This window comes from Phycodurus eques, chromosome 2, assembly GCF_024500275.1.
Source record: "Phycodurus eques isolate BA_2022a chromosome 2, UOR_Pequ_1.1, whole genome shotgun sequence".
NCBI classification, from domain to species: domain Eukaryota; kingdom Metazoa; phylum Chordata; class Actinopteri; order Syngnathiformes; family Syngnathidae; genus Phycodurus; species Phycodurus eques.
In genome coordinates, this window is record NC_084526.1 from 30429389 (window position 1) to 30438561 (window position 9173).

At 39.9% G+C, this 9173-nt stretch overlaps 1 long non-coding RNA gene across 1 annotated transcript; it reads left to right on the plus strand.

Annotated features, from left to right (window-relative positions):
• The first annotated feature begins 3017 nt into the window (after window positions 1–3017).
• Window positions 3018–5486, plus strand: LOC133399299 (uncharacterized). Its single transcript, XR_009768191.1, has 3 exons — window positions 3018–3077; window positions 4954–5046; window positions 5429–5486. It is a non-coding gene; the product is annotated as an uncharacterized LOC133399299 (long non-coding RNA).
• Window positions 5487–9173: the final 3687 nt, after the last annotated feature.

The following is a 9173-nucleotide window of genomic DNA, read 5'->3' on the forward strand; positions in this document are numbered from 1 at the left end:
TGTTACTCAGGGTAGCAGCAAAATATTTCAAACCATTATTGTATAACAGCCATGAAAACCAATTGTAACCTACTTTGTGTGGCATTGATGTAAAAATGTGCCAGGTCTCTTTATGATGACATAAAGGTAATGTGACAGGTACTTGAATGTTATTTTACATCTCTTTTTGAACCTTGTATGTGGGTTTGCTAAGAGTGCTACATGCATCTGTCATCTACAGTAGCTATGCAGTATTTACCCTTATTTCTTTGTCTAATTAAATTGTTAACTCCATCAAGGGTGTAATTTTTTCCATTGTACTGTTTTTCCTTTATTCAAATTTGTTGTATTTTTACATTTTGTATGTTTTGTGTCTGGTATGTCTAATGAATGTTTGAACATTTCTCTTAATAGATATTCCCAATATTATTCTAATTATAGGTTGTAGTTAGAATGTCATTTAAATATTCATTAATATGAATTATACCAACTTTTAAATATTCATCAATATGAATTAAACCAGTACATATACATAAACAATAGTTCCCCCCCTCTTCTCTATGGTAAAGTTATAGCAACCCAATGTACTTGTGTTCACAGTTCATGTTAGATTTTACCTTGGTCATTCAGAATCCAGTTGAGTTAAGGTACATCCTGCCATCTGATTCATTGTGATATCTACTTTCATACAGCACTTTCCGTAGCACAAAATCCAACTCAGGGGAATTTAGAGCACCGGGAACTGCTGCAAAAACACTTGATGATTATAATTTTGCCAATAACAGTCTGAATGAGAATGGGTGAGACAAAATATCAATACCTAGAAGATCTATCTATACCTTATCGTTCATACAGTATAATGATACACCAACATCAGATATTAATATTCAGCTATGCAGTTAATGATGGGTTAAACCTTTTTTAACAAGACAATGACCTCAGTATTCTTCAAGTATTGCCAAGATACTGTTTATAAACAGCATGTCGACTGTAAAACGTACATGTAAAACATTGAATACTAAATTGGACACATCAGTTTGTCAGTACTGAAAAAGCGTGTGCTCGTATTTGTTTATTTTCAAGTGTTATGTATGCCTTATGTACAAAAAGCTTATTTCTACAAGTTTTCCCCTCAGTGATACAGCAGCACAGAAAAGCACAGACCTCCACTTGGCTAAACACCTGTGCCCTGCTCTGCAGTTAGTAATGAAGGTGAACCTAAAAAAGGTTTTTAGCGAAGAACAAGAAAATTGGGATGTTAATTAAGAACTGTTTTACCAACTCTTATTGATCAATTAATGTCCATTGCACAGAATATATGCATTCATTCAATCAATTGTTGCGTTTCCTGCAGGAGGAAAGTCATTAAAGCTAGAAAATATACAGCTGGGTAATCACGTCCAATCTACTAGGGCTGTCTCCTTCTCAAAAACACCAGATTATACTGCTGCAGATACAGTAGGTGCTGTCATATAAAAAATTAACCCTCCAGATCTAATTTTGTGATTAATTGCAGAGGACAAATGGAATTGAAGTACCATAATTTCTTGTGTATAGTGCACACCCATGTATAATACATACCCACAAAGTTGACCTAAAAATTCTGGAAAACCATTCAACCTATGTATAATGCATTTTTACAATAAAAATTAACTATAGCATTGTTAAAATAGTTATTTTGATCAAATCACGTCCAATGGTTTATTTGCAAGTTTTAGTTTTTAACCTTCCTGTTTTAAGATTGTAGCCTTTTATTATTTTATTTATTTATGTACGGACCGGAACTCAGCATTTTGGCACGAAAAGTATCTTCATACCACACAGTTGAATTTTGAAAAAGAAAGTAAAACTAGACAGGAAGAAAAAGAGTAATGAATGGGATTAAATGCTATAAAATGTTCATGTTTACCGACCCACCGATGAGGCACACGGTTAGTGTTTGTGATATTGTGAGACAACGTTAATGTGAATTTTGTCCAATTAATTGTGATGTAAAGTTGCTAGTTTGACCTCTGGTGAGGTTTTAGCTCAATGTTAAACTTTTTTTTCCCTCTCATCGGCTCTTACGTTGGTTTGAAGACTAAAATAAACGCTAAAAGCATCAGTGCAAGAGTGCAACCCACCGTTTAACTTGTTAACTGCCTCAATGTTGGCATAGACGTATTTTATTGTTTCACTCACTCAACTGACTTCAATGCGCGGTGTAGGCTGAGGTTCGGAGCGGGAGGCAACGCGTCAGAGTTCTACACATCGTGAAAGCCTCCTTTGCACAATATAATCTTATTCCAAGTGTTGCACTGAGGCGACTGGTCATTTATTTTAACAAAGTCAAGACAGACTTTTGTTCACCCCGCCATTGGGCACAAGCAGGACTTCGTGTGCGTTCTTCTTCGTTGGGTTTCACCACTTTCTTCTTCGGGTTCGGTGGACTGTAGGCATCGAAACTGGGAACCGACATTTTCAAATTTGAACGATTCCGGGAGAACTGGAACGTTAGTACCGGTTTCAATTGGTTCTCCATTTTTGATGCCCAACCCTAAGGCTAGCCTAGATGCCTGGCGACACACACACAATTTTATTTAAATTAAGAGTTCTGTCATGTCCCATGTTTGCACTCTACTGTGTGGCATTTTAATTATAAATGGTCAGTACTGTATAGCATTGCTGGGTAATCTTCTATAACAGTATTATTTTTTCCCATATTAATAGTTTACAATTAGAAATTTAGAAGTCATTTTACAAATAGGCCAAAATGACTTTTATAATTCCATCGCTTTCTGCACCTTCTCAACTGTGCTCCACTCCCCACTGTCAATGTGTGACAGATCGATGCTATATCCTTTCAGCTTCCCTTTGCAACAGTATTCTCCTGGTATTTGAGCTCAGCTGCTCAGAGCTTACGCTCGTTCCTCTGCCATCCACTTGCTTTAGAATAGCAAGCAACGATTAATCTTTTCTTCTACCCTTTTTCTCCCAAATCCCTAAAACTAATCCCTAATACATGTAACGGGTTCTTATTTTTCCTTGCAATGTCATATGACAAATCTCAACTGTCGGATTTTCAGTTCAGGGTGTGGATCAATCGTTTTTGGGCATCTGTGAGTATGGGACAACATTGTCGGTAGGCAGCACACCAAGCGACGCAGCTGAAAGCGACTGAAGTGAACCACTGCAAAATAATTTTTTTTTTTCTTTGGTGCATTTTTGATTTGCTGTTACGTCTGTGACTTTGCATTGCTGTGCACAACCGGAGCAAATCCAGCAGCCGACCGTCGGCCACTCATGAAAAAACAAACACACTGTGTGACAGTTCAGTCGGTTTTGGCTGCGTCGCTCAGTGTTTTTCTTAAATTAGACACTCCACTAAATACTGTAAAATCTATTCATCTTTTATTTGTTTGGTTTTGGATATCAGAATTATTGGACTGAGTGTCTCACAAGAGTGTCTTACAGAGCTTTTTAAATTCATGAGCAGTAGAGAAGTTAGACAGTAAATTATGATGGGATGCACATGCTCTGTTGTAGAAAAAGCTGCAGCAGGATGAATGATAGAGGAGGGTATTTACCTGCAGGTACACAATACACAAAATAGCACATAAAAAAAAGAAGTACATTCACAAAATGGCCACACAACCTTGTAATATTGTATTAGTAATAAATTGTGATATCCTCAGAATGCATTATGCAGGGCAGCACGGTGGCCAACTGGTTAGAGCGTCAGCCTCACAGTTCTGAAGACCCGGGTTCAATCCCCGGCCCCGCCTGTGTGGAGTTTGCATGTTCTCCCCGTGCCTGTGTGGGGTTTCGCCGGGCACTCCGGTTTCCTCCCACATCCCAAAAACATGCATGAATTGGAGACTCTAAATTGCCCGTAGGCATGACTGTGAGTGCAAATGGTTGTTTGTTTCTATGTGCCCTGCGATTGGCTGGCAACCAGTTCAGGGTGTACCCAGCCTCCTGCCCGATGACAGCTGGGATAGGCTCCAGCACACCCGCGACCCTAGTGAGGAGAAGCGGCTCAGAAAATGGATGGATGGATGGATGGATGATCCTATTCGTCCCTCTGATGGAAAAATTCAGTTGACCCTTTGTTCTATTTTTACATGATCCTGCCATGGTCTATGTTTAGTTTTGTTCCATGTTTTCCTGTGTTCCATGTTTGTTGTGTGCTCATTTGGTTGTTGTCCCCCCCTGTTCTCGTCAGCCTACCTTGTGTCGACCAATCAGCTCTCTCCAGCCACTCGTGCCTTGTCCAGGTGTTCCTCGTTGTCTCGTCAATATGTTTGTATTTAGTTCCCTGGTTTCTTTCAGTTCTTGTCAGTTCATTGTCGTTGTCAGGTTTCTTTGCAGTATGTTATTGTCAGGTGTCATTGTCACTGTCATGTCATGTCATAGTTGCCAGTTGTGTCGTTCAGTTATTTCACCAGTCATGTCTTGTTTCTTGTTTTGGGTTTACTCAAGTGTTTCTTTGTTACTTTGTGTTTAGATTTTGGACTTTGTTAATTTAGTCATGGTCTCTGTTTTGGTTTGGGTTGTGTTTAGTTTTGTTCCATGTTTTCCTGTGTTCCATGTTTGTCGTGTGCTCATTTGGTTGTTGGGTCCACCTGTTCTCGTCAACCTTCTACTTTGTGTCGACCAATCAGCTCTCTCCAGCCACTCGTGTCTTGTCCAGGTGTTCCTCGTTGTATCGTGCATCTGTTTGTATTTAGTTCCCTGGTTTCTTTCAGTTCTTGTCGGTTCATTGTCGTTGTCAGGTGTCGTTGTCACTGTCTGTGTCATGTCATATTTGCCAGTTGTGTTGTTCAGTTATTTCACCAGTCATGTCTTGTTTCGGGTTTACTCAAGTGTTTCTTTATTACTTTGTGTTTAGATTTTGGACTTTGTTAATTTAGCATTTAGACCTTTCCATGATCCTTGTTTTCCTTTGGAATGAAATATAATTTTTTATATACTCCTTCACTATGTGCGTTGCAGGTCCCTCCATGTTTTTGCCTTGCCTTCCTCGCCTTCGACCACCCCAACATGACAGATCCATAAACATCAGTAGCAACAAAGAAAATACTGCAGGTAAAACACAAAATATTATCAATCTATACAGAGAAACGCATGGAAATTTGGATTTATAAACATTCCTGAAACAAAAAGTTACACTATAATATGATCAGATTTTGTGATTTTTAATTGTCATTTATTTTTTACCATTTTGGTAAGTAGGGGTTCAAGTAATTTATAGTTTGTGTCTCGAATCTCACCCGACCGCTTACTGCTGAAGTATCTTGATTTATAAGCAAAGTTATTTAGTTGGTGAATGGTTCTTGTGGGCGGGCACGGTGGCCGACTGGCTAGCACAGCCATCACACTGTTCTGTGGTTGGTTGTTTTTTTTTTTTGTCTGGGCTCTGGCTTTCCTTTGTGGGGTTTGCATGTTCTCACTGTGCTTTTTTTCCCAGTTACTCCAGCTTCCGTCTACATTCCAAAAACATGCATGGCAGGTTCATTGAAGACTCAATTGTCCATAGGTGTGTATGTGAATGGTTGTTTGTCTATGTTTGCCCTGCGATTGGCTAGCAACCAGTCCAGGGTGTACACCGCCTCTCGCCCAAAGTCACCTGGGATAGGTGCCAGCACACCTGCAACGCGAGTGAGGCGCAGTGGTAAAGAAGCTGAATGAAGATGGTTCTTTCTGAGGAACTCATGCTATACTGGAACACTACTAACTACTGCTGTACATAGACAGACCAGACATAAAATTAAAAACAGATCGTACTTTTTAGTAATTATTTGTTCCTTTGTATGTAACATGATGATTCCTGGGTATACATCACCTCTCACCCTGTCAATCTTAATGAAATGCAAACAATACGATTTTTGCATATGTATAAGCATACAGTAAGGGATGTGTAAAAATTAAAATATACATCTCAAATATCGACTGCACAACACAGTGCGCTGAAATGGACTAGCCTTTACACTAGACAAAACAAATGCATAAAATATTTCAAACAGGTAGAAACTATCTTTTAAAAGTTCATCCATTTTCTATACAACGTACCCTCAAGGAGCCGGAACAGGATTTTTCAATAATTTCAATGATTTAATCGTTAAAATATCCGGATTTTCACATTTCCTGCTTAAATGCATAGGAAGCAAAGCTACGAGTCACGTCGAGTCATCGCTCCCATGAGGCTTCAAGAGACCATGCGCACATCCATTCAGGCAGGCTGTGATTGGTCCGTGGCTTCACACAAGAGCCATTGGTGTTTCCTCATTACATCGCCAATAGTATACATTTCATCGCACATGTACTACACTTACTAGCGTTAAACAGACTAATTTATTTAATGAAAGTGTGTGACATTTAGTCTTATTGACCAGAAAAGCCACGAAAAGTGCACAGTGGAGTCTGGTATGTACGGTGCCACAACCAGCATGCGGCAGTGTTGAGTTGAGCTTCACAGAGCTCCAGACGTCACATGACTGTCAGTCATGTGACGTAGTCAGTGCCTCACCAATCACTGCACGTCACTGCTGTGAACAGACATTCAGCTCTTTTTAAAGTTCACACTGTACTGGACATTTTAAAGAGTGATTGGAACAGAGCAGGTTTGAATGCCCACCCTGAAAAATCTGGCAGGAACTGGAACTAGTAAATTTTTCAACCCTGAGTTGACTCACGCATCACAGATGAAATGTTGTTTTAACAAGGGATAAAGGGGTAGAATTGTATACAGTTATTTTCTCAACTGCACCACATCAGAAGTCTTGATGCACCACCCCAGTCAAATGGTTTAAACATCTTATTTCAGACTGCTTAAACCAAACCTAATCATCCAATCTGAGGAAGGACAAACTGACCCCCGCCCCTTCCTGTTCAGCCACTTTGGTGATGACACTGAGAGAGTAATTGAATGTTAGAGTACTTGACAGCTGTGGTGACAACTCCAAAAGTTACTCACATGGTAAGACGTATTTAAATGGGAAATTTTGAGAGTGGAAGTTGAATAGAATGAAAGCTACTCAGATAATCCCTCGGGTGATGGCGTTAAGCAGTAAAGCTCATGTCAAAGCACATACAAATAAGACCTGCTTAAAGAGGAAATGGGGAACCTCTAATGATATAGAGAGTAGTAAAATATATAATGGTCAGTTATCATTTGTCGAATGCTGACTAACACAATCAGGTGTCTATTGTTCAGTGTTGCCACGGTTACCTTGATGACTTGATTTAAAAGTAACTTAGTTCCATCACAGATCACTTGTCACTAAGCAACTAAGTTACATTAAAAGTAACTTTTTTTAAGTTACTTTCAGCAGCTGCTGAGTGGCAGGAATATCTCCTATCCAAATTCCTTGGTACTAATACACACCAGGCAAGTTACAGAATGATATCATCAACATGAACCAATAACTTATATATTAGTGTAGTTGAAGCCACATTAAATTAGCTACTTAGTGCAGACTTGACATGCCAAATACAGTATGTACAACAAGCGCACCATTCTCAAGTACACTTCTGTAAAGAATTAACTGACAGAAATCCAAGTTTGGGAGGGTTATTTTAAAAATTTATTCTGATACAGTTACAATATACCTGTTAATAGAATGTAGTTAGTGACATAATTCAAGTACCATAATATTAAAGTAATGTAAAGCAAAGCAAAGCAAAGCAAATTTATTTATATTGTCATGGAGTCCCCTTTTTGGAGCTTGGGTGGCGCTTTTTGCATAAACTCTCCCTCTCTCTCTCTCTCTCCCCCTCCCTCTCTCCTCCAGCAATCGGCACCACCTTGGCTGTGCACCTGTCCTCAATCAGCACTCATCACTGCCTGCATAAAAGCCTGCCAGATCCAGGAAACCATTGCCAGAGGTTTGACACTCTATTGTGCGCTCCTCCTGTGCCCACCGCCTCGCCAGCCGCTCCAGCCGCGCTGCCAAGCTACCCCACCTGCTCACGTCACTGCTTCCCGATCGTCCACCATCTTGCCTTGGATATCCTTACCCTGAGCCAACCCTCAATAAAACATTCTATGCCTACTCCTCCGCTTCAGTCTGCTTTTGGGTCCGGTCTAAGCTGATATGATTAGTATTGTGACATATATAGCGCATTTCATTCAATGTGCTTTACGTGATGAAAAGCATTTTAAAACAAAGAAAAAAGATCAGTTTATAAACATTTAAAACAAAGAGAAAAATAAATAATAAATAGTACAATTAAAACAGCGTACAGTGCAAAGAAATATCAGTTAAAAGTGGAAATGCTCGAAAAAGCATGAGAAAAAACCTGGATTTAAAAACATTCACACTTGAGGCTGACCTCACTTCTGTTGGCAAATTATTCCATTTGTGTGCAGCATAAAAGCTAAATGCTGCTTCCCCGTGTTTGCTTTGGACTCCACTATTTGACCTGAGTCTGTAGATCTCAGAGCCCTACTGGGTTTATACTCCATAGTATTTCTTTCATGTATGCAGGATCTTAACCATTTAGTGATTTATAGACCTGTAGCAGAACTTTGAAATTTATTCTTAAACTGACTGGGAGCCAGTGAAGAGACTTTAGAACACACACCAACGTGCACGGGCAGACAAACACACACCCAAACACACTTGCTCCCACCATCGTAATTTTGATACCAACAGCGAGAAAACTTTTTTGTTCCTGCTGAAAAATTTAGCAGCTTTCACTAGCAAAGCTTTGGGTGATTGACAGGGGGGGAAGCACTTACTTACATGAATGTCAGTGGTACGGCGCATTAAGCCAGCTTGCGAGTTCCGCCGGAGCAGTTCCGACTCCAGATGATGTTGAAAGCTCTCACTTTTCTTCGTAAATATTATTTAAGCTAAGTATTGTTAGTCCTTCAGTGATTCAGTCCTTACCTCCGTGATGCTATCTGACCACGCACTTATCCATCCATCCATCCATCCATTTTCTGAGCCACGTATCCTCACCAGGGTCGCTATCTTCGGGCAGGAGGTGGGGCACACCCTGAACTGGTTGCCAGCTAATCGCAGGGCACACATAAACAAACAACCATTCGCACTCACATTCACACCTACGGGCAATTTAGAGTCTTCAATTAACCTACCCTGCATTGCAGCAGTGCATTTCTTTGCAATTTTATATTTGTTGCACCTTCACTGTGGATTGCATGATAAACAGTGCCCTCCCAGTCATTTTTCTTAATAGAGTCTCAAGGC